At 40.5% G+C, this 24,170-nt stretch overlaps 1 protein-coding gene across 18 annotated transcripts in view; it reads left to right on the plus strand.

Moving 5' to 3' along the window:
* erc2 (ELKS/RAB6-interacting/CAST family member 2) overlaps positions 1 to 24,170 on the plus strand; it is a 698,491-nt gene that overhangs the window by 557,180 nt on the left and 117,141 nt on the right. For all 18 annotated transcript variants that reach the window (XM_062969888.1, XM_062969890.1, XM_062969892.1 and 15 more), the window contains one exon: positions 23,520 to 23,714. The gene's annotated coding sequence lies outside the window, so the exon portion shown is untranslated. The remainder of the gene's footprint in view (positions 1 to 23,519; positions 23,715 to 24,170) is intronic.

Genomic DNA, 24,170 nt, shown 5'->3' on the forward strand with positions numbered 1-24,170 from the left:
CAAACCTATATTTGGGCTACAGTCCTATACTCATATTACCAGCAAGTATATTCCATTGAACTGAATTGCGCTTAGACCCCTTCTACACTGTCCTATATCGCAGGATCTGATCTCAGATTATCTGTTTATCCCAGATTATATGGTAGTATAGACTCAGGCTCCTTCCATACAGCTGAATAAATCCAACATTATCTGCTTTGAACTAGAATATATGGCAGTGTGAACTCAGATAACCCAGTTCAAAGCAGAAATTGTGAGATTTTCTGCCTTGATATCCTGGGTTATATGGCTGTGTGGAAGGGCCCTCAGGCCGCATCTACACTGCCAGACAAAACCCAGATTATCTGCTTTGAACTGGATTATATGGCAGTGTAGACGAATATAATCCAGTTCAAAGCAGATAATCGGGTTTATCTGGCAGTGTAGAAGAGGCCTCTGGCTGGATCTCTACTTCCATATAATCCAGATTATCAAAGCACATAATTGACATTATCTGATTTGAACTGGCCCCCCTATACTTCCATTTAATCCAGATTATCAAAGCAGATAATCCACATTATCTTCTTTTGAACTAGGATATGAAGTTTTAACTGATTATATATTGTGGTTGGATGTATTTGTATGAATTTTATATGTTGTACAATGCTTTGAATCACATCCACAGGAAAAAAACGGGATAGAAATAAATTATTAATAATAATAATAATAATAATAATAATAATAATAATAATAATAATAATAATAATAATATGCATCCACACTGCCATATGAAAGCAGATAATCTGGGATCAGATCCTGGAATATAAGGCAGTGTAGATCCAGCTTTGCATGTGAGAAGATCTAGAAAATTTGTGTTGTTAAAAAACCTCCTTCTGTAAAAATGATCTAAAGGTTGTAATGTGCTTTTGTATATACCACAAGTACCTTGATACAGTCATTAGTATCCCTTGTTGCACTGTGGTTTTGTATTAGATTTTCTTTGACAAAGTTGTAGAAATCTCAGTTCAACAAACTCATATTACTAAGATCAGAAATACATGCATCATGGTGGCACATAATACTCTTTCAATCATAACTCTTATGTTTTTCAGTCTTTCCATTATTTTCCAATCCCTTCCCTACTTCATTTGAATCCCACAGTTACAGTAGCACTCAGGTAGAAGAATTGCTGAGGAAATTAGAGACAACTCAACCTCATAAGATTTCATAATCACACTAGCAAATGATTAAGGAAACTGAGGGACCCATTGACATAGCTACTTCAAGAATGAGTATTACATAATAGTGATGATTTCCCCTCAGTATCGCAGTAGCCAAGGCATGGCCTCAGCACCTTCTTTGCCTCAGTAGATTGATGTTTAACCTCAGCAATATTGAGCAGATGAGGTAATAAGTGAAATGGAACCAAAAATAGGTAAAGTAGTAGTCCAGGAATACCTGGCTACTTTAAATGAATTCAAGTCTCCAGTGCCAGATGAATTACGTCCAAGAGTATTGAAGGAACTAGCAGTAGTAATTTCAGAACTGCTGGCAATAATATTTGAGAATTCTTGGAGAAGAGAAGAAGTTCCAGCAGACTGGAGAAGGGCAAATGTTGTCCTTATCTTCAAGAAAGGAAAAAGAGGACCCAAACAATTACTGTCCAGTCATCTTGACATCAATACTAAGAAAGATTGTGGAGCAGATTGTTAAGGAGGCAGTCAGCAATCACTTAGAAAGGAATACTGTGATTACTAAAAGTCAACATGGATTTCTTAAAAACAAGTCATGCCAGACTAATCTTATCTCTTTTTTTGATAGAACTGCAAGTTTGATAGATGTAGGGAATGCTGTGGATGTAGCACATTTCAGCAAGGCCTTCAACAAGGTCCCCCATGCCCTTTTTCAAACAAAAAGGCCAAATGTGGGCTAGGCAATGCTATTGTTAGATGGATCTGTAATTGGTTAAGCGACCAAACCCAAAGAGTGAGCACCAATGGTTCCTCTCCATCCTGGTAAGAAGTGACTAGTGGAGTGCCGCAGGGTGCGGTCCTGGGACTACACTTAGGCAGAAAAAATGAAATGCAAAGATCCAGAATGGGTGACACCTGGCCCAACAACAGTCCATGCGAAAAAGATTTTGGAGTCTTTGTAGACAACAAGTTGAACCTGAGCCAACAGTTGATGCAGCAGTTTAAAAAGTCAATGGGACTTTGGACTGCATCAAAAGGAGTATAGTGGCTAGATCAAGGGAAGTCATGGTGCTTCTCTATTCTGATTTAGTTAGACCTCACCTGGAATACTGTGTCCAGTTCTGGGCACTACAGTTTAAAAGAGATATTGACAAGCTGGAAGGTGTCCAGAGGAAGGCAACTAAAATGATAAAAGGTCTGGAGATTATAGCCTATGATGAGTGTTATAAAGTGCTGGGTATTTTTAGCTTGCAGGAGAGAAGGTTGAGAGGAGAAATGATAGCCATTTATAACATGTCAAAGGGTGTCATAAGGAGGATGGAGCAGGCTTGTTTTCTGCTGCCCTGGAAACTAGAAACTAGCAATGGGTTCAAATGACAGGAAAGGAGATTCCACCTGAACCTTAGGAAGGACTTCCTGACTGTAAGAGCTTTGCCTTGGAGTGTGGTGGGTTGGACTAGATTACACATTAATAATTATTAGAATAATTATTCTATTATTCTAATTCAGGATTCTGTCCTGCTCTTGGCCTCAGGACTCCTTTTGCCCCCATGCTCTCAACTCTTACATCTAGAAGTAACACTTTCTGTTGCGGTTTACTCTGCTTCTTGCAGAGGAAACATATTTAGAGTCTGTTTTCAAGCCCAACCCAGGGCATCTGCTCTCTCTAGCTTTCTTTCTCTTTCTCCACGTGTTCTGCTCCCTCCAGTGCCACCCCAAACCTTTACATTCCCTTTTAATGCTTCTGCCCGTAGAATCATGGAAGCATAAAATCATACAGTTGAAAGAGACCACAAAGACCATGAAGGAATACACAATCAATGCACCTGTTTGCCTTTCCCTTAGTTTTAATAACAAGACTGACAGATTGGCATATTCCTGGCAGAAACTGGACAGAATGCTCTCATCTCTTCCTAGTCCTATTAGGCTATTATGACCAGCCTGGCAAAGGTTTCTTTTTTATGGCATCTTTTTGTCACTTTTTTGAGAGTTTCCTTGTCTTTATTTGAGATCTTCCTTCAATGTGCTTTCCAAGATTTCTCCCAGCACCTCATTTTAGCACATCTTCCAGCCATCTGTCAGTCCAAACCATTGATTCCAAATAGTACAGAAAACACATGAATATAACAAAAACTTCTTTAAAAAAGAATCAAATGTGAGGGAAGCTAGAATTGACAGATTTATCAATCAAGGAATTGAACAATGGTGATAGTGTTTCTGTTGCTGATGTCTCCCTTTACTTAAATCCTGCCTTTTTGCTGAAATTAAGACAAGTGCTCTACTCTTGTTTGAATCTCTGTAAACCTATGTTACATCTGAATCAGTTTTACTGCTTCTTCTTGAAAGGTTCTTCATCATTGACACCAATATTTTTAGACAGGAACAAAATAATCTGTTCCATAAATTTGGTCTAATTTTATTTTTATTTGATTTTGAGGGACAAGTTTAAAAACAAATTTATTTCATTGTACTTGAGATGCAAGAACTTGAGATTTAAAAATATAATAATAAATGCAGGATATAACACAAACCGAGCAAGGAAGGAGAGGACATGGACTGCTTTATTTAGGGCAGGGCAGACCTTTCCCCAACCCTAGAAGATCCCAGTCCTGCGCCTCCAATATGATAGCATGACAATGATGGATATGTGTTAGAGAGAAGTGAACACTATTTTGTCTTTAAACTTTCTTTTGAATTAAAGCTGCCAGCAACCTAAGATGTTTTAGGATTTTTGTTTTAAAAGTATTTGAGGTAAACTTCTCCCACTTCTGCCAACACTGCTTTCACCCCTGGCTCCCAAACAACTGTTTATTAAGAGGCTTTTCTGTAGTACCAATATGTTAAAATTGTTGGAACTATCACAAAGGCTTGTCGATGGAATGATGTACTGTAGAGACTTTTTTAAAAAAGTTAAATAGAATAAGATTTATTTTCTTTTAAACAGATAACGAACTACTCCTGAGAGGTACAAAAGGTGTGATTTGTTACAAAAGTTCTTCAGCTTGAATTGGTTGCTTCTTCAGTTCTCTTCACTTTGTTACAGATGGATCTAACCAAACCAATCTAACTGTTGGTAACCAAAATCCTCGCTCTATTTCAGAGAATAGTGATGAGTTTGACTAACCTATCTAGGTAGCCCCTGGGTTATTAACTAACTCTACCCTAGAGTTCTTCCTGTTAACTAGCCCAGCCTGGAGAGTCAATCTCTTGTGCTAACTCTCACAAGAAATCAAACTGCTGTCTGACCTTTTTCCTGTCAGCTCACAGCACTCAACTCTCTCCCTGAAAACCCAGTTTCAAACTCTACACCTTCACACACCAGCTCTCCACACTCTCTCACACACTCCCCCACACTCTCTCTGAAGCTCCCTTTCTTCTCCTCTCTAAGATTTGGCTCCTCGCCACTCCTCTGGCCAATCCTAGGAGTCTCCAAACTCCTCCCCTTTTCCAACCATCCTCACTCAAGATGGCTGCCTCCCTGGCATTCTCTCCCAAAATGGAGGCCTGCCATACTGTTATCCAGGCTCCCTTTCCAGCCTACCAGGTAAGATTCACTACACAGGGCAAAATAAAATGGTGAAACTGAAAGGGATAAAACCAGTCAAGAGGATAAAGTTGCCTAATATGAATAAATTTAGTATTACTGTCTGTCTTGTAATTATTAATTACTCCCTTTTGTTCTATATTAAGACTGTAGGCTGCGTGAGCACTGGAAACCAATACGGAGGCCAATAAACAATCTAATATCTTTATTAAAGCAATAAAAGAATCAAACAAAAATAGGCAGAGTATATAGTCCAGCTATAGTCCTTTTAGGAAAGGTCAAATATAGTCCAGTAATATAAAGTTAAATGTCCAGTATTAGAGTTCAAAAGTTTTAAATCCAATAACCGAAACACACTCAAACTTCCAAGCAGTTTGAGTGGGGAATAAAGCAAGGTCTTTCACAAGAGTTCCAGGTTCAATGTCCAAGGCAGGGATAACAAGGCAAGGCAAGGAAGCAAGGCAAGGCAAAGTTGATCGTGGTGGAACTGAATTGCAGTCCAGACTTGACAGGGAGACGAGATGCAACGCCCGGTCTACACATGAGTAGTGCGCCGCAGGAACTAGAGTCGATGTTAACTTCCCAACTGACACGTTGACACTGCGATGGCTAGCCTGTGCCCAGAACTTTTATGGGACTTCAAATCTTCCCCCAAACCAGGTGCCTGATCACATTTTCCCAAGGGAAATGGACTGAAGACAACAACTTGCCAGATGCAACCCTCCCTGGAAACTCCCAAGGGAATCAGTTTAATTAGCGTCCTCTCTCTCCGCTAATCTCGCGCTGCGTCTCCGATTCTCCTTCTCAGAGCGGAATGTTTTGAGAAACGATCTCCTATCAAAAGGAACACTTTCCGGGGAACCAGGCTCTGTTTCAAGGGCTTTTGTAATTAGCTTTGGACCCAAACTGTCAACAGGGAACATCTGGAAGGGAGCAGAATCTGGCTGAGTTGGAACAAACCCCATATCCTCTTCAGTCTGATCTATAATGGCTGCGGGGTCATGACTTGAGGGTCTCTGAGACATCACAAAGACCAAAGTCAAAAGGTATCTGTAGGCAAAGGAAGCAACAGATATAAATGCTGGGGAATAGTTTTACTTTTGCCTAGAATGTCTTCTTTTCCTTGAGATATAATGCCTAACCATTTTGTATGTGAAGATTTGACAAACAAAGGTCAGCCTTTTTTACAAAACGGAATGGAAAACCTAATGGGTAACAAACCCCCAAAGAAATCTAGCTTCTAAAATAAGTAAATAAAGAAATTAAAAGAGCATGCTGAATCTATGGACAATAAAACAAAGTTGAGCAGTATAGCGTGTCATAGTTTTGTATCAAGGGAATTGGAAACTGTTTCTTTAACTTTTCTTTTGAGGAGTAACCTCTTTTGGTTTTAAAAGAGCACATTAAACCTTTTCTTTCCTGCTTACAGAACCTCACACACAGACCAGAAAAAAGAATTTGCAAAGGAATCCAAATATGGAGATACTGAAAAATATTGGATTAGATGAACTATGACAGAATATTTGGAGTGGCCAAATAGCAGCAGGGTTTCAACTTCAAAAAACAGCAGGATCTTGTTCTTTGCAGGCATGAGTGACATATTTCAAGCAAAATGGGGGATGAGATGGGATATTTAGTTGATATATGCTTTCTGTTTAGAAAGGACGTGATTCAGGAATTCCGGTGAATGCTGTAGGTACATCTTTTGAAAGGCTATTTTTCTACTTTGGAGGAATAAAGAATATAATCTTAAAGAAACAAGATGTGGTGGAAGCCAATATGTGAGCAGAACAAAGGTTGTGATGCTATTTCACTGTATCAAAATTGCTTCTCATTGAGGATAGACAAATCTGTCAATTTCACTTATGTTCAGTTTTTCCATCTGTCAGCTAATTTTGTCCGATTTCTGCATGAGCTTACAATTTTTAAGAAGCTCATACAGAAATTCATACACATCTTTACTAATATTTTTCCTTTTATAAGCATTATACAGTTGTATCTAGTATGTAATTTTAATTAAAATGTTATAATTCATTACTTTGTTATATATAAAAGTTCATGCATGTGTACTTTTTGCCCATCACACACATTTTTGTATATGGATTTTCACTGTGAAACTGTACCACAAAATTTCAACAGGTGCATATACTGATGTATGGTTTTCTTTTAGCCTGTGTTTTGGTTCTAAAAGTGTGAAGTTATTGAATCAAATGAACTCCTGCACCACCCCTACTTCTCATATTATGGGCTAAATCTACCGTTCACCTTATCTAGAGCAGACCCTTTGAAATTACCGGGACTTGTTATTGTGAGTCCTAGAAAGGATTAACACTGAATATAATTCCATGGCTTTAAATTCTGGAATATTGTTCTAATGCACCTCTGTGCCTAAAATTGTACTTGGGAAATGCTGTTTTTCTTCAAAGGAATTTATGTGAAGGCATGATCCAGGATTTTCAGTAGATTTCAGGTAGTTAGGAGGGATTAGATGTGAAGATTTAGAAGTCTGGAATGACAACTAAAAGTTTAGAGAAATATGACTGTGGGGAAAGGATATGCAGTAGGACCTGGATGGGATGTCTGTGATGGTCCCGGTGGCCTCTACCTTTGTCATGTTTTGCCACTGTAGTGGTTGCCATCAAGCTCCAGAGAGCTCCAGGCTATCATTGGTGCCTTTGTTGATGTAAGCAAAGGGGCCTGTGTGACTCGGAAGGGGGAGGGAGAATTGTTGTCCTCCTTTCCCCCCTCACTCCTCCATGTAATGCACGTGCCTTTTACTGTTGCTAGAAATGGCCAGGAGCTCTCTGAAGCTTCGTGGCTATCTCTACAACAATGGAAAAAGCAAAGGTAAATGCTTTTTGGCTCGGCTGCTCCAGGCCATTTCCCAACTTCAACTAACGTGGGGAAAAACTGTGCTAAGTGATTGTACCCTGTACTGTGGCCAAGATTGCCCCATGTGTGATGTATATGTGTGATGTAAATGCATTATCACCCACTTTAGGGTATATGACCCATGTAAATGGGTTCTAAGATTGCTAAACTCACATTAGACCAGCTGAAGGTATGCTGAATCTCTCATAGCCTGAGCATTCTGGAAATTACTTCTTTTGCCTTGCCGTAACTTTGATCCAGGATAGTGGTTATGTTCCTGGGATGGAGGGATTTTGTATCTGGCATGACTTGACTCAACCAACACTCCACCCCATTCTGTGCAAAGATTTCATAGAAAGAACTTTAATCATTGGGCTGAATGAGGAGAAGAGAAAAACATCAAGGCAATGTGAAAACGATTATTAATATTTAAAATGTGACTGATCCTGTTGTTCTTCCTGATTCATGATTTGGCATAGCAATATTTTGCATTTTTGCTAGATTTCTCTGAGATTTCAAAATCTAATTTGTGAGGAGCAACTAAAATTCTCCCACTGGCTGATTTGGGAGAAACTGAGTCACCTTCATTATTCTCAGTAGTGCTGTACTGGGAATTTACCTGACTACTTTACATGGCTTACATATATCCCTATTAGATATACAATATGAGCATGCATTTATAACTGTACAGATGTGACCCGGAAACATTGCTGCTCACCACCACTGATACAACTGGTAAAGCCTACCACAGGTTGGAAAATGTCAGAAATGGCCCTATGACTCTACCATAATATAAACGATCTTTAAAATGGAGACTCTAATTTGTACACTACGCAAATTATGACAATGCAGCTTTTTCCAATTTGCTTTCTGATTATGGAAATCCAACTCATCAAGTGTTGCATTTTTGTTTCAGTCTTCAAATCATTTGTAAAAGCAGCAACCACTGTTTTATGAAAATCATTTTATACACACACTAGCTGTGCCCGGCCACGCGTTGCTGTGGTGAAGTATGGTGGTATGGGAAATAAAGTATTGAGGAATTGGTGGTAGTTAAGGTAAAGGGTAAAGGTTTTGCCCTGACATTAAGTCTAGTCGTGTCTGACTCTGGGGGTTGGGGCTGTAGAGAAGTTATGTGTTAAACAGAGATTATTGATATGATTTTATTTATTTGTTTGTTAAGGGAAAAGGGAGTTATATATTAGCAAGGAAAAGCCTAACATGGAAACTAGCTGGAAGCAGCGTTTGGTAGGTTGCCATGGTAACACAGCTTCCCTTGGGAGAAAAGGGGCGTGGCTAAGATGACAGTTGGAGCATATTCCCTTTTAAAAGTTCAGTTGCTGTGAGGGTTTAAAAAAGGGCAGTGGCTGTTAGGTTTTGGAAAGATTAGGAGCTGTGGAAATCAGCTAAGGACGGTAGCTTATGGTCACTCAGGAGAAAGGCTGGTGATATAAGTTGACCGGGTGTTTTATTTACTGTTCGAAGAGAAGTTATTTAAGATATATACATTCAAGAAAGACTACATTGTAACTTAAGATCCTGAAACGTTTATGTATTGGAACCATACGCTTATGTACAAATAAAGATTGAATTTTGTTATTGTTCACAAAGATCAATCTCCTTGCCTCTCTGTAAGCCTGTTACCTCACGTTGGTGGCAGTTACCGTACCTATCTATATAAGTTACCGTACTTTTCTATATAAGTTACCATCTTTACTCATTTAAACCCAATCAGTTCCGTTATCCTTCCTTATCCACTAAATCCTCCCTGTCATACACTCACACATCCTCCATCCCTCCCTCTCACACGCGCGCACATCTCCTCAATTGGAGGCAGCAGTGGGATTTAAAAAAAGGATTTCCCCTGCCTGAGTTGAGTACCACAAATTGGGCTCTCTTCAGGGCTCATCTCAATTTCTAAGCCGAAGAGCTGGCGTTGTCCGTAGACGTGTCTACACTGCCATATAATCTAGTTAAAATCTGACAATCTGTATTTTATAGGCAGTGGGGAAGAGGCCTAAGTGAGGCCTAACTCTGCCTGTCCCCTGGGCTGAGTGGGTTGCTAGGAAACCAAGTGGGTGGAGCTTAGCCTTCTAACTGGCAGCAATTGGATAAAAACAATTATTCCTCTCCCTCTAATTATGACTTTATTTTTCTTTTCTATTTGTATGAACGTAGAGGCATGGATGAGGGGTTGTGCTGCCAAGTTTAGTGTTTCTGGGATGTGTAGTTTTGTTGTTTTGTCCTAGGCCGAAATTTCATTACCCTTTTATATATATAGATACATGCCCATACTGTATTTTTTTCACAGCCCTGGAAATACTTTCATTGAAGGGGCTGAAGTAAATGTGGAAAAGAAAAAAAATGTTTCAAAATGGAGAATTTTACCTCATGCCAAATACCAATGCATGATAAAATGTGTGGTAAAATAATTTGTTAGCAGCCATTCCACTGACAAAAAGATGAAAACAACTCCACTCTCTCTATCATAGAGATGAATCAGGGGTTTCTTCCTTTTTTGGTTCTTAATCCATTGCTTACCTTGTAAAGATAATACATGTCCGCTTTGGGTCATCATCAAATCTATTAACTCATATTGGCATGCTCTCCTGTTTCTTCCAGGGATATGCCGATTTATTAGTCCGATTATGATTTTGTTTCCCACAACTAGTGGGAAGTTCCATCCATGATGCATCATGGTGCTAATAATTCTTATCAGAAATTCATGCATCGCTTTTGTGCAGAAAGGACGCATTCTTTGATGAACATTTTAATTTATGCACACTTAGGTTTACATTGACCAAAGCATGTTTGTGTGTATTTTTATGAAACCTTTACCATTTTAGTTGCTTGTATTTCTCAGAGTATGTTTATGGCTTATGTTTATTTCCTCCCATTAGTAATACAATGTGTGACTTTTGGGGGCAAGGTTTTTTTTTATTTTATTGGCAGTCTCAAGAAGAGCAAAATAGTTTTTTGGTTTTTTAAAAAAAATTGAAATGTACCTCGAGTTAGTTTTCTTTTTCTGCAGTATACAGGATGTATAAAACATTTTGTTCTTGTACTATAATTCACATGCTATAAGCATTGCATAATAAGAGATGACATCACATTTAAGATATCACCTTCTGGAGGAGGGGTCCAATTGTTGTGTTTCTTCAAGTCATTTTTGACTTAAGGCAATCCTAAGGTGAACCACATTGGTCTTCTTGGCAAGATTTGTTCAGGGGGTTTGCCTTTGTCTTCCTCTGAGGCTAACAGCCACGGTTATATCACACAGGGGACCCCCCCGCCCAGGTGCCATTTCACCAGCAAGCCACTTTGTACCATTTTGTAGCACATTATAATGCTGATGTCAACATATCATTTCCTTATATCCAAAGGAGTGGAGTGAGACCATAAAATGTTATGCTGAAATAGATGGGTTTTAAAGATAGCTTTTTAATATTTATTTATTTATTTACTATATGTATACCTCACCTTTCTCACCTCGAAGGGGACTCAGAACAGCTCACAAATCATGGCAAACGCTCAATTCCGCATAACTTGCGCAATAAAAATATAGCAACTCAATTTACAACAGTTAAGACATATAAATACCATAAACAGATTAAAACAGACTAAAACACATTAAAAACAAATTATAATGTACAAAGTGCTGAGTTTTAAATTCCTTACTCCTTGACTTTCCATAGTCCTTATCCAAGCTGCTACATTGAAATCGCTTATGTGCAAAGCCATGTCTTTAATTTTTTCCTGAACACCAGGAGGGATGGAACCAGACTGATGTCACTGGGGAGGGAATTCCATAGCTGAGGGTCACCATTGAGAAGGCCTTTTCTCTCGTCCCTACCAGTCACACTTGCAAGAGGGGTGGAATCAAGAGCAAGGCCTTCCCCCCAGATCTTAAGACTCTAGTTGGCTCATAAAGGGAGGTGAGGGAGAAGCCACAGCGTTTCTGGAGGTGAGAGCTCTTTCCCACCCCCTCCTCCCTTCTCCTGCTGGACTGAATACCACCTGGGCCTCAGCAAGGGGAGGATGAGGGAGACGCCACAACGTTTCTGGAAGCTTTGAGGCGGTGGTGGTCGGCAGAGAGTGCCGCTCTGCGGGGCTGGCTGGCTGGTCCACTCGATTGTTATTCGAACTTTTGGCGAGGGCAGTAGCGGGATAAAATTAACAACAAATTCCCAGCTGTGGTGGCTTGGAGGTTCTGCCTTCAGATATACCTTTTTAACTTAACATCAGAATAATTTAAGGTTACACCAGCACTGAGTGTCTGTCCACTGAATCTACTGAGTTCCATTTATTGTGTACATATTGCTGCCATAATAACTGTGAAGCCTGGTTCCCTTGTTCTACCTATTAAGTTTATTATCCTAATTGGTCCTAATTGGCACCTTATAAAAATTTATATTGTACCATACTGAATTAATTTTACTACCATAACCCCTTCTGCCTGCCGTGCACTTTAGTCATCTGTACCAATACCTATGCTGCTCATGCACCCTCTGCACTTTACAACTGCACTTGCACTTTGAATTGTTGGAGGGGGGTGGGGGAGGCTGGAGGATTATGGGGACTGCGGGGCGGAGGGAGGGAATGGGTATGAAAGGATGATGCTGTTCAGTGCCAGGTCAGTGAACGGAAAAACATCTTTCATCCAAGACCTCATCTTGGATGAGCATGTAGACCTGGCATGTATTCCGGAGACCTGGTTGGACGAGATGGGAGGAGTTAATCTCATTCAGCTCTGCCCGCCAGGTTACTCCATACAGCACCAGCCAAGATCTGGAGGGAGGGGAGGTGGCGTTGCAGTGGTATATAAGGATTCCATCCACCTGACCAGGTGCCCTGTCCTGCAGTCGACCAGGTTGGAATGTGTCCACCTGAGGGTAGGAGACCGGGATAGATTAGGGATTCTGTTAGTGTACCAACCACCTCACTGCACTACAGTCTCCCTGCCTGAGCTAGCAGAGGTGGTCTCGGGCCTGGCGTTGGAGTCCCGGCGGCTCATAGTGCTGGGGGACTTCAATGTCCATGCCGAGACCAACCTTTCAGGTGCGGCTCAGGACTTCATGGCTGCCATGGCAACCATGGGGCTGTCCCAATTGGTATCTGGTCCAACCTACAGTGCGGGGCACACACTAGACCTGGTCTTCTGTCAGGGATGGGAGGAAGGTGGTGGTGTGGAGGAGCTCACCATCGTTCCTTTGCCATGGACTAACCATCACCTGATCAGGTTTAGACTTACCGCGCCCCCCAACCTCTGCAGGGGTGGTGGACCTATTAAAATGGTCTGCCCCAGGAGACTTATGGATCCAGAAGGATTCCTGACAGCTCTTGGGGAATTTCCCACCTCCTTGGCAGGTAATCCTGTTGATGCTCTAGTCTCTCTCTGGAAATGGAGAGATGACTAGGGCAATAGACACGATCGCTCCGGAGCGGCCCCTCTCAAGTAACCGAGCTAAACCAGCTCCTCGGTTTACTGAGGAGCTGGCAGCAATGAAGCGAAAGATGAGGGAACTAGAGTGCGTGTGGTGATCAGAGTATAATGAGTCAGACCGAACATGGCTAGGCTCCTATCTTAGGGCATATGCTGCGGCAATCAAAGCCACAAGGAGAGTCCACCTTGCGGCCAACAGTGCGTCTGCACAGAACCGTCCGGCAGCGCTGTTCCGTGTCATCAGAGGGTTGTTATCAGAGCCCTGATAACTCGGCAGCCTGCTGTGAAGCATTTGCTCGGTTCTTTGTGGACAAAGTCGCTCTGATCCGTTCCGACTTTGACACCATGTTAACGGCAGTCTCTGAGGATGTATCGAGCTCACCTGCTTGTCCAGTTTTGTTGGATTCATTTCAATTGGTTGAGCTCAAGGATGTGGACAAGATCCTTGGAGAGGTGAGACCGACCACATGCATCCTGGACCCCTGCCCATCCTGGCTGGTGAGAGAAGCCAGAGGGGGTTTGGCTGAGTGGGTGAAGGTGGTGGTGAATGCCTCCCTTCGGGAGGGTAGGTTTCCAGTGAGCCTAAAAATGGCTGTGATCAAGCCGCTGTTGAAAAAGCCATCACTGGATCCTACTCAATTTGGAAATTTTCGGCCTATCTCCCCTATTTGGGCAAGGTCTTGGAACATGTGGTTGCCTCGCAGCTCCAGGGATTCTTGGATGACACTGATTTTTTGGATCTGGCACAGTCTGGCTTCAGGCCGGGGCATGGTACCGAGACAGCCTTGGTCACCTTAGTTGATGATTTTCGCCGGGAACTGGACAGGGGAGTGTGTCCCTGCTGGTTCTGCTGGACCTCTCAGCGGCCTTCGATACCATCGATCATGGTATCCTTCTGGGATGCCTCACGGGGATGGGGCTTGGAGGTACTGTTTTGCAGTGGCTCCACTCCTTCCTGGAGGGTCGTTCCCAGATGGTGTCATTGGGGGACGCCTGCTCAGCCCCACAACCGTTGACTTGTGGGGTCCCGCAGGGCTCTGTATTGTCTCCCATGTTGTTTAACATCTACATGAAGCCGCTGGGAGAGATCATCAGGAGTTTCGGGGTCCGGTGTCATCTGTACGCAGATGATGTCCAGCTCTGTCACTCTTTCCCACCTGTCACTAAGGAGGCTGTTCAGGTCCTGAACCGGTGCTTGGCCGCTGTGTCGGACTCGATGAGGGCCAACAAATTGAAATTGAATCCAGACAAGATAGAGGTCCTCCTGGTCAGTTGGAAGGCCAAATAGGGTATAGGGTTACAGCCTGTGCTGGATGGGGTCACACTCCCCCTGAAGGCGCAGGTGCACAGTCTGGGGGTGATCCTAGACTCATTGTTGAGCCTGGAGCCCCAGGTCTCAGCAGTAGCCAGGGGAACCTTCACACAGTTAAAACTTGTGCGCCAACTGCGACCGTACCTTGGGAAGCCGGACTTGGCCATGGTGGTCCACGCTCTCATTACATCCCGTTTAGACTACTGCAACGCACTCTACGTGGGGCTGCCTTTGAAGACTGTTCGGAAGCTTCAATATTCCAACGGGAGGCTGCCAGGTTAATAACTGGAGCGGCGTTCAGGGAGCGTACTACTCCTCTGTTACGCCAGCTCCACTGGCTGTCGATTAGCTACTGAGCACAATTCAAGGTGCTGGGTTTAGCCTATAAAGCTCTAAACGGTTTCGGCCCAGCTTATCTGTCCAAACGTGTCTCCCGCTACGACCCATCTCGAAGCTTAAGATCATCAGATGAGGCCCTGCTCATGGTCCCATCAGCCTCACAGGTGCGGCTGGTAGTGATGAGAGACAGGGCTTTTTCAGTATTGGCTCCTCACCTATGGAATACCCTCCCCAGTGAAGTCAGGCAGGCTTCCTCCCTCCTATCCTTCCGTAGGAAGGTTAAAACTTGGTTGTGGGGCCAGGTTTTCGAATAAGAATCAGCAGCGCTAATTATTATTATGTACGCCAGAACTCAATTGACAGACCCAGTCTTTTGAACTTGAACACGTCCATTTGTATTTTAGAATGTTTTTATGAATGTTGATGTAAGTTAATAATTTTTAATCTGATTTATAGTGTATTGTATAATTTTTATATGTGTGTTTATTGTAAGCTGCCCTGAGTCCCCTCTCGGGTGAGAAGAACGGGATATAAATGTTGTAATAAATAAATAAATACTGAGTAAAATGATAATTAAATAGATTGACATGGCTGTCTTTCTAAAAAAAACAGCATATACGGTGTGTCGTGTTACTTCTTTTTTCTTGAACAACTTTATATTTTAGTGCCATTTAAGGAACTTTGAGCCTTCTGGGGGTATTTCTTATATTTTTAAAGAAGATAATTTCAAAAACAGCATGATCAATAAAGCATTATTGTTATTCATAATGTAACGAGTAATACTATCATGGCAGGAACATCTTTGAAAAGTTACAAGTGTTAACACTATCATTCTTTAAAATAACATTTCAAACTCTGGAAAGATGCTATTAAGGCTTTGAGAAATTTTTGTAAGCATAGCAAACAACACTCTAATGGGAGAAAGTAGGCTCAGATGGAAGGCCTACAGTAAGATGAAGATGTATGTCAAAAGGAGCAAATCTGATCAGTTGGTTTTTTTTATCATGCTCTCTTTCATTTAGCAGCATATTCTGTACAAAGAGGTTCTCAGTTCTATCTAGAAGGAGCCAAGGCGTGTAATGTTCATGCTTGCTTAGTTTACCAGCTGGCCTTCTTGGTTGGAAGAAAAAGACCTAACTATAAATTAAAAACATATAGTTGCACTGAAAATTAAAACTGTAAAATTCAAAATAGTAATTGTACTGATCCAAACAGGATTTTCTCCTGTATGCATTGAGAAGATCATATTTCTCTTTTGTTGTAACTTACAATACAATACAATATGATTGAAATGCCATGTGGTATGTCGTATGGTTTTAACAGATGCACATATACATTATTATATATTTTAAAAATCAAAATTAGATATATAGTAGTGTAATTCAGTATCCTGTTTCCCAAGTGTGTTCTTCCTGGCAACCCTCCTTAAAACTTGGCATCACACAGCACAATTTGGATGGGTGGAATTGCATGATTTGTTTGTTTTCACTACTGCTTTGGGTTTGTTGAGCAAGGAGACACCCTTTGTATCAGGAAGAAAAGCTACCTTGACATGCCAACTAATTTCATGTGTTAGAAAAAAGAGAAGTATGGAATGGAGGTGAGGGAGAAATAGAGAAAGACCAGCAGCTACTGTGATTTATTTAAACTTCTGGAAGATTGTTCTCATGATGACTGCAGAAGTGGAGAAAGAAAATATATGAGAGTGAATAAAAAATTGTCCTGCTGAGCTAGATCAGTGGTCCCTCCAAGGTTGCCATCTCATTTTACATGTTGTACTTAGATCTGGCTACCCAAGCACAAAATACAAAATCTCTCACATCAATTGAAAATAGCATGCTTGCATTTAATTTACTGCTCCTTCAGCTAAATAAATGGAAGAATACTCTTGGAAACAGCAGGAATGCCGTTTCTGTGTTTTTAACTGAGGACAGGACTGATTCACACATTCACACGTTACTCTCAATTGACAAAAAAGACATCCTTCTTTGTAACTGGATCTTCATAGCTGAATACAGATTGAGCATCCCTTATCCAGAAACCTGAAATCCAAAATACTCCAAAATTTGAAATTGTCCACATGGGTGGCTGGGATTGTGATATCTTTGCTTTCTGATGGCTCAGTGTCCACAAACTTTGTTTCAAGCACACGGTTATTAAAAATATTTCATTAAATTACTTTCAGGGTATATGTAGACTTGAGTCTCATCTCCAAGATCTCATTAAGCATATATCTGCAAATGAACACATTCCAAAACTCTGATCCTAAGCATTTCAGATGAGCAATACTTAACCTATATATAAAAAGGGAAAAGTGGACACAGCTTCAAATTCTGTTGCTTGACCATGGCCAATGGCCATACTAAAGTCAACAAGAATAACTTTGTGATCAAACCATTCCCAGATGTTAGCCCTTCTATCTTTGAGCAGAAAGGGGGATTTCAGCTTTTCAATAAGAAGCCCAATTTCTTATTTCACCTGTCAACCTGGGTAATACCAAAAGGATATAACAAAATCCAAAGCTAAAGCAGGGTAGGCTCTAACCCAAAGGGATATAAGACTTAACATGCAACATAGGGAAATTCTCATAGCTGATTTGTTACGGTATCTCCTTAGCATCAGACAAACATAGTCCTCTCCTTCTATGGGTTGAGGCAGATGATAAGGGAGTCTCACTAGAGCGGCTGCCCACCTCAACTGAGAGTCACCTACCTTTAGCAGCTTACTTCCAATATTGGCTTATCACTTGCCAGGATTCACATTCACATTATGGAATTGTAAAAAAGAGAGCTGGTAGCATTTTAATGACTAAAGCCTAAGCTTTCATAGATGCCTGATATCTTGGGAATTTTATTTATTTAGTTATTTATTTATTTATTTATTTATTTATATTCTGCTTTTCTCCCAGCTTGGGACTCAAAGCGGCAGACAACATATAAAATGCAAACATAACATATGAGTAAAAGAAGACAGCACCATCAGTTATGAAAGCTTATGCTACAAGGTGCTACAGGATCCCTTTTCATTATAAAGAGGATGACATTGTAGCAGGTGACAGACAGATAAAGAAGGGTGGAGTGGCGGGTTGAAAGTTTTTTCCATTCAGCAGTGTCTGGATATTAAGTATATGGAAAAGTCTTACTGTGCATGAAGAACAGTAGTAATGTCAATAGCACCACCTCCTAGGGTACTTGTGAAAAAGTAAACTTGATTTAGATCTGGCGTGGGAATTGTGCACTCCTCCAGGTGTTGTTAGATTGCAGCTCCCAACATTTCTCATCATTGTCTATGTGACTCAGGCCTTCTAAGTTGCTGAGTAGCGCGATTCTCACTCCTGAATTAGATACCCTGTTTTGTCTGTCTGTAGATGTTCCTCTGAAATCTCTTTTGCTATCCTTATGGAAGGCACCCTTCCAAGAGCTTTTGCGCCAGACCTTGCCCTTTCAACATAGTGAGAACAGCTGTCTCCACAGAGCTAGACTTTGTATTTCAGGCATGCCCTGGACAAAAGCAGGGAACTCAATTTGTTTTGTAGATTGATGGGAATGCCACCCAGAAGCACATCTCCCTATGATGTTATTCCCTGCAGCAGGCATAACATTATCATATGTCCACAAAGGGCTGGTGCAAAGAGTAGGGCAAACTTGTGGCATCAAAGCAGGTTGGCTGCTAAACTAAGTTGTTAGCTGGTGGATGCTATTATGTCTTTATTGAAGTGTTTTTTATTTGTGTTTACACTGGATGCATTCTCCCTATTTGGATGACCTTGATGTTTTTTGTTACAGTGGGCCATTGATATCACCTGAGATTTGGTTTGAGGACCCCTCTTAGATTACAAAATCAGTGGATGCCCATGTCCCATTATTAGAGATGTGCACATTTTTTTCCTTCGTTTCCTTTGTGCTATCATTTCGTTTCGATCCCTTGTCTACACAAAACGAATGATGACATTTTCGTAGGAAATGAGAGGCAACACAAAAATGAAAGCAGTACAGTCATCATGTTTGCTTTCATTTTCCTTTTGTTTCGGCCCCGTAACAATAAGCAGGTATTGAAAGAGGGCTGCTTTCCCATTACAGCTCATGTGTACCAATTGGTGTTAATAATAATATTAATATTAATAATAGTAGTTATTCTGGGATCCTAAACTGAGTATGAGAGAGGGCTGTTTCCCCATGACAGCTAATGTGTGCCTCAGAAGCCCTCCCATTGCAGCCAATGGTCCAATTTTTTTTGTTTTTTTCGTAAGCCAGGCGAAAATTCTGTGTGTATAGGCGCCCCATTTTTGCTAGTGGGAACAAATACGGAAATGAGATGAAACGAATGAAACTACACAAAACGAACAGCAATTCCATATAAAAGCACAACACTACCCATTATATACAATGGTGTAGTAAAATGGTGTCCCTTATTACAATATAATGGCAACATCACAGTGGATGGTTGAATTCATGGATATAGAATCTATGGGCACAGAAGCCATAGATACAGACAGCTGACTATTGCTTTTCTTTTCCTTTACTATTCTATCTGTATTTTGTTGTCAGCTGTCTGGAATATTATGTAATGTTTTTCTGCATTGGAAAACTGTTGAATGAGATAAGTCTTAATGTTCTTCCAGCTCTATGGTTCTGTGCATCAGTCCATGTGGACATATCAGTGCCAACTGCAACACACCAGCTTACAGTTTCTGGATACAGTTGAACTAACTTATTGCCTGCTTTATGGACCGGTTGTTCCATGACATTGGGCAGAAAAAGTACATTTTCCTATAACAATGACATCCTTATTATTACACTATTGGCAATTTTCCAGTTCCTGTGAAATTTTCCATTATAATATTCTTTTCAGAGGCAAGGAGATTGGAAATATGTATGGGAAGGGAGGTAATGAAAGCTGATTTGGGTAGTGACATCTTACTATGCACAAATATTTCCAAATAGTAATATTTTCTGTCATTAAAGCTGAAAATATTTCATGACTTTCTAAGGAGATTGTCATCACTGGATTTATTTTACATTAAATTACTGGTCCATGGCCTCTCAGCAGCAGTCATTTAAATATTTTGAAGTTTTTCTGATCCTTAATTTTAATCTTGTTTTATTTTTGATTATGAATATAATAATATATAGTAATATATTATGAAAATAATTGATCTAGAGCATGTAGGATAAAACCCTGTAGGTAAAATTACATAATTGCTTTTAATTATGTAATTATATATATTTTTTAGCATGTGGAGGTGAAAGGTTGAAGAAGTCATGACAAAGAACACCATGTATTTAATTCTGTATTTCTTTAGATTTTGTACAAAACGTTCAGTGAGATCTGTCCTTGACCTTGGACATTGGGTGATTATAGCAAATATAGTCCGGATCTGGTGTTTAGAATCATAGAGACACCTTTGTAATTCACTAAGTGCACTTTAGCAAAGACTTCATTTAGCTTTAGTATAGTCCATATAGGTAATCAGTAGTGGGAACTTAACTGACAGCAATTTAACATGATTGGGTAAGGTAATTACATAATTACCAGTAGTGTTTATAAATGCATAAGGATATTTTTATTGGGAGAAGAATCAATTGCTTTCTTACTAAGAAGAAAACTAAATAAACAAATGTGTTGTCACAGGTTAAGAGGACATGTTCCTCTTATGAAATGTGTCCTTGTTATGTAGTAAAGTGCATTTGCTTTACTCTGAGAATTTCTGTTTTGCTTCAAACCTCTGCTATGTCATCTGTTTTAAAAAGGAACGTAGTCAGTATATCAAATGGCTATTTTTCAGTCTAAAAATGATAGAGGTCTCAATCATGCTGACCCATGTGTGCATGTGATTCTGGAGACCAGGATTGAAATTCCCACTTATCAATGGAAACCCACTGGGTAACTTTGGGCAAGTCACACTCTCTCAGTCTCAGATGAAGGCAAAGAAAACCCATCTCTGACAAACTTTGTGGAGAGACTTCTGTGATAGGTTCATCTTACGGCCACCTAAGCTAGTAAGTTAATAACGACTTGAAGGCATGCAACGATAGCTCCTTCATTAATTTTTTCCATCACCTATCACCTATCTATCATCTCCAGGAGGAAATCAGTTATGTTTTGAATTTTAGTATGAATACATTTCAGTCAATTATAAACAACTTTTGATTTTATGTGAGCCAAGGCATGGTGTTGTCTGTCATTGTGTGTAGAATCAAGAAACATTGGAGGTGGATTTGCTGTTAAACCTGGGCAAATTGCTCTTTACTATAAAAAAAGATAATTCAGTTATCATTCAATTTCTATGTGCATTCCTCATCATAAGATGAGCTGGAACACTTAGGTCAGTTTGGCAGAAACCAGTTTACTCTGTCCAGGATTACATTAACCATGGAAGGTGGCCTTGAATCAGTTCCAAAATCCTCAATAACCATGCATCAGAGCTTTGACAGTCACTGGAGAATGTGGTCTCACCCCCCTCCCCATTTCTGAGTGGGATGCACACAAGGGTTTCAGAGGCATATGAGGTGGAAACAAGCAGAGACAGTGACAGTGAGCAGTGGAGGTGATCAATTACCTGTCAGTTGTGTTGTCAAAGGCTTTCATGGCTGGGATCACAGGCTTGTTGTATGTCTTTTGGGCTGTGTGGCCATGTTCCAGAACTATTCTCTCCTGACGTTACGCCCACATCTATGGCAGGCATCCTCAGAGGTTGTGAGGTACCTCACAACCTCTGAGGATGCCTGCCATAGATGTGAGCGAAACGTCAGGAGAGAATACTTCTGGAACATGGCCACACAGCCTGAAAGACATACAACAACCCTACCTGTCAGTTGGCTCCCTGCTGCCCAGCTATGATTTTGTGGCATTTTCCAGCAGTCTTCCCAGCTCTGTGTTCTGAATTTTACAAAGTGCTTCAGTGCAGGCAGATATCTACAATGTGCTTTGTATTCTGTGGAGCTGATTTGAGGCTCACTGCTGTGAATTAAGGAGCTTATATTGGACTTTCCACCCACCTTCTTGATGCTTTTTATTTCCCTTAAGCCACAGCATGCTTTGGCAGTGTATGTTTCTAGCCACCACAATTTAAATCTAGCTTCAAACTGCATTATACGGTCAGTGTAAATGAGCCATAAGTCATGTTTAGTATGGCTTAACTGCAAGCCTTACATCAGCTATGATTTCCATGGGTCTGCCCTAAATATGATTAAGTAGGGATCCAACTCATAATGTTAGCTCAGTGTACATTTATCATGAGTAAACAGAAAATTATTCAAAGCTCTTTTTATAAAACAAAAAATGTTTAGTACAGGTTGAGCATCTCTTATTCAGAATTCCACAATCCAAAATAATAGTTCACACAGCTGGCTAAGGTGATAACATGTTTGGTTTTTCTTATGGTTCAATGTACACAAACTTTGTTTCATGCACAAAATTATAAAGATTATTGTATAACATTACCTCCAAACTGTGTGTATGGTATATATCAAGCATAAATTAATTTCACATTTATACATGAGCTGTATTTCCCAGATATCTCATTATACACCATGCATGCAAATAGAGGTATTACAAAATCTGGGAGGGAGCAGAATCTGGTCCTAAGCATTTTGGATAATAGATAATCTACTTTTACATTTAATAACTGAGTAGAGTGGGAATATGATCCTTTCCACATGTTTACTGATGTCATTTGTGTGGGAATTTATCCCAGAAATACTTAGCTTGTTCTGATTGGAAGCTGATGTCTATAGCCTTTCAATAACCCATCCCTTTATCAAAGATATTGCTCAGTAAAAACTTAAGCTACTGCTTGAGAAAGTGGCTTAATAGAAATCCTTCAACTGATCCAGTGGGTTTGATTCTTCCACACAGCAAGGAGACGCAAGCAGTGAACTGAAGAAAAAATAAAGAATGTTGTACCAGGTGTTGATACATTCTTTATTGGCAATTGTGTACACACTCAAGAAATTTGATTTTGAAGAGTGAGATTATAAAAAAGCTAAATGTTGCATGGCAATTGCATAGCAGCTGAGTGGCAGAAGAATTTGGGTGGGAGCGTTTTCTAACTAATGATGGAAAGGATATTCAAAACGGTTTGTTAAATGGTCAAAAAACATGTTTCCTGAGTATTGGGAAAGTGGTGAGGAGGCTCCTGGGCTGACGAGAATATTTACAATTTGGACTTATTCAGTGCAAAATTTGCACACTTTTTGCAGAAAATGGCAATTTTGAACAAAATACACAGAAAATAATATTTCTGTCCAGAATTGCTATATTGTATGAGGAAATATCTGTATGAGGAGAAAAGACTGTTTTTGGAACAAAATTGCCACATTTGAATCTTGTATGGAATAAGTCCCAAACAGCAAACAGTCTTCATTGCTTTTTTTGACAATGACATTAGCAAAGAAATGCAACTGCAAATGTTTCCAGCTTGGAGCTAATAGTAGCCACAAGGGGGAAATATAAGTACAAAAAATTGAGACAGAGAATTAACCCTCCTTAACTCCTGGAACCCAATTCTATGACATTAACCTTGGTATTAAGGTACTGACCCAAATTAACCGTGGTATTCAAGTACTGATTTTCTCCAGTTCTCCCTTCCATGACTACTTTTTCTGATGGGGAAGAGTTTTGGGTAAGGAACTCACATGAGTTTGGGCTCCATAAAGACAATGGTTTTAAGAAGATACCTGCATATTACACTCAGAAAAAATACCTTTGTTTGTATTGGGGAGCAAGGCTGGAATTAACCACGTTTTACTGTTATGTGCTGGGTGTGTTTAGGATTTCCTTTGTTTTTGCTTTCCCTCAAGCAAAATGTTACATGCTGGCTTTGTTTCTTGTGACTAGATGATCCAGTCACTGTTGGAGGCACATGGCCACGGCAAAATCCCATGCTGTACATTGATCACCTGTCCAACCTTCGCCTAGAGTGTGATCCCCAGTTCCTTCAAGAGATCCAACTTTACTTGCCTATAACGAAGAGGAAGAGGAGGAAGGAGACATCTGGGATAACCAACCATCAGAGCATTAACACCAGAGCAGGTTACATTCCAATATATATATCTATATATCTGTGTGTGTGTCTTTGCAGGGTCATAGCCAGTGGAGAGGGGTTTAAGGGTTCAAACCCCCCAAAATGTATCAGGTTTAAAAAAACTGGTTTACTCATGAATTGGTTGACGAGTTAAAACTCATGAGTAAACCAAGGTTTTTTTTACCTGATACATTTCAGGGGGTGGGGTGAACTCTTTAACCACCCCCTGGCTACGGCCCTGTGTGTGTGTGTGTGTAGTATCCTGCTATTTTGCCTAATGTGCATTCCTCATCATGATGAGCTGGGGGTTCATCTACACTGTGAGGTTTATCCACAAGTGGTGTCTCTGATTCAGTACCTGTGTGCCTAATTATTGCATTCTTTTTCAAGGAGGCCTGAACATGAATGACATTCAACTTCTCTTCTCTGGCCATTATGTTTTCTCTTTTGCTCTGGGCAAGTAG

Source organism: Anolis carolinensis, chromosome 2, assembly GCF_035594765.1.
Source record: "Anolis carolinensis isolate JA03-04 chromosome 2, rAnoCar3.1.pri, whole genome shotgun sequence".
Classification (NCBI taxonomy): domain Eukaryota; kingdom Metazoa; phylum Chordata; class Lepidosauria; order Squamata; family Dactyloidae; genus Anolis; species Anolis carolinensis.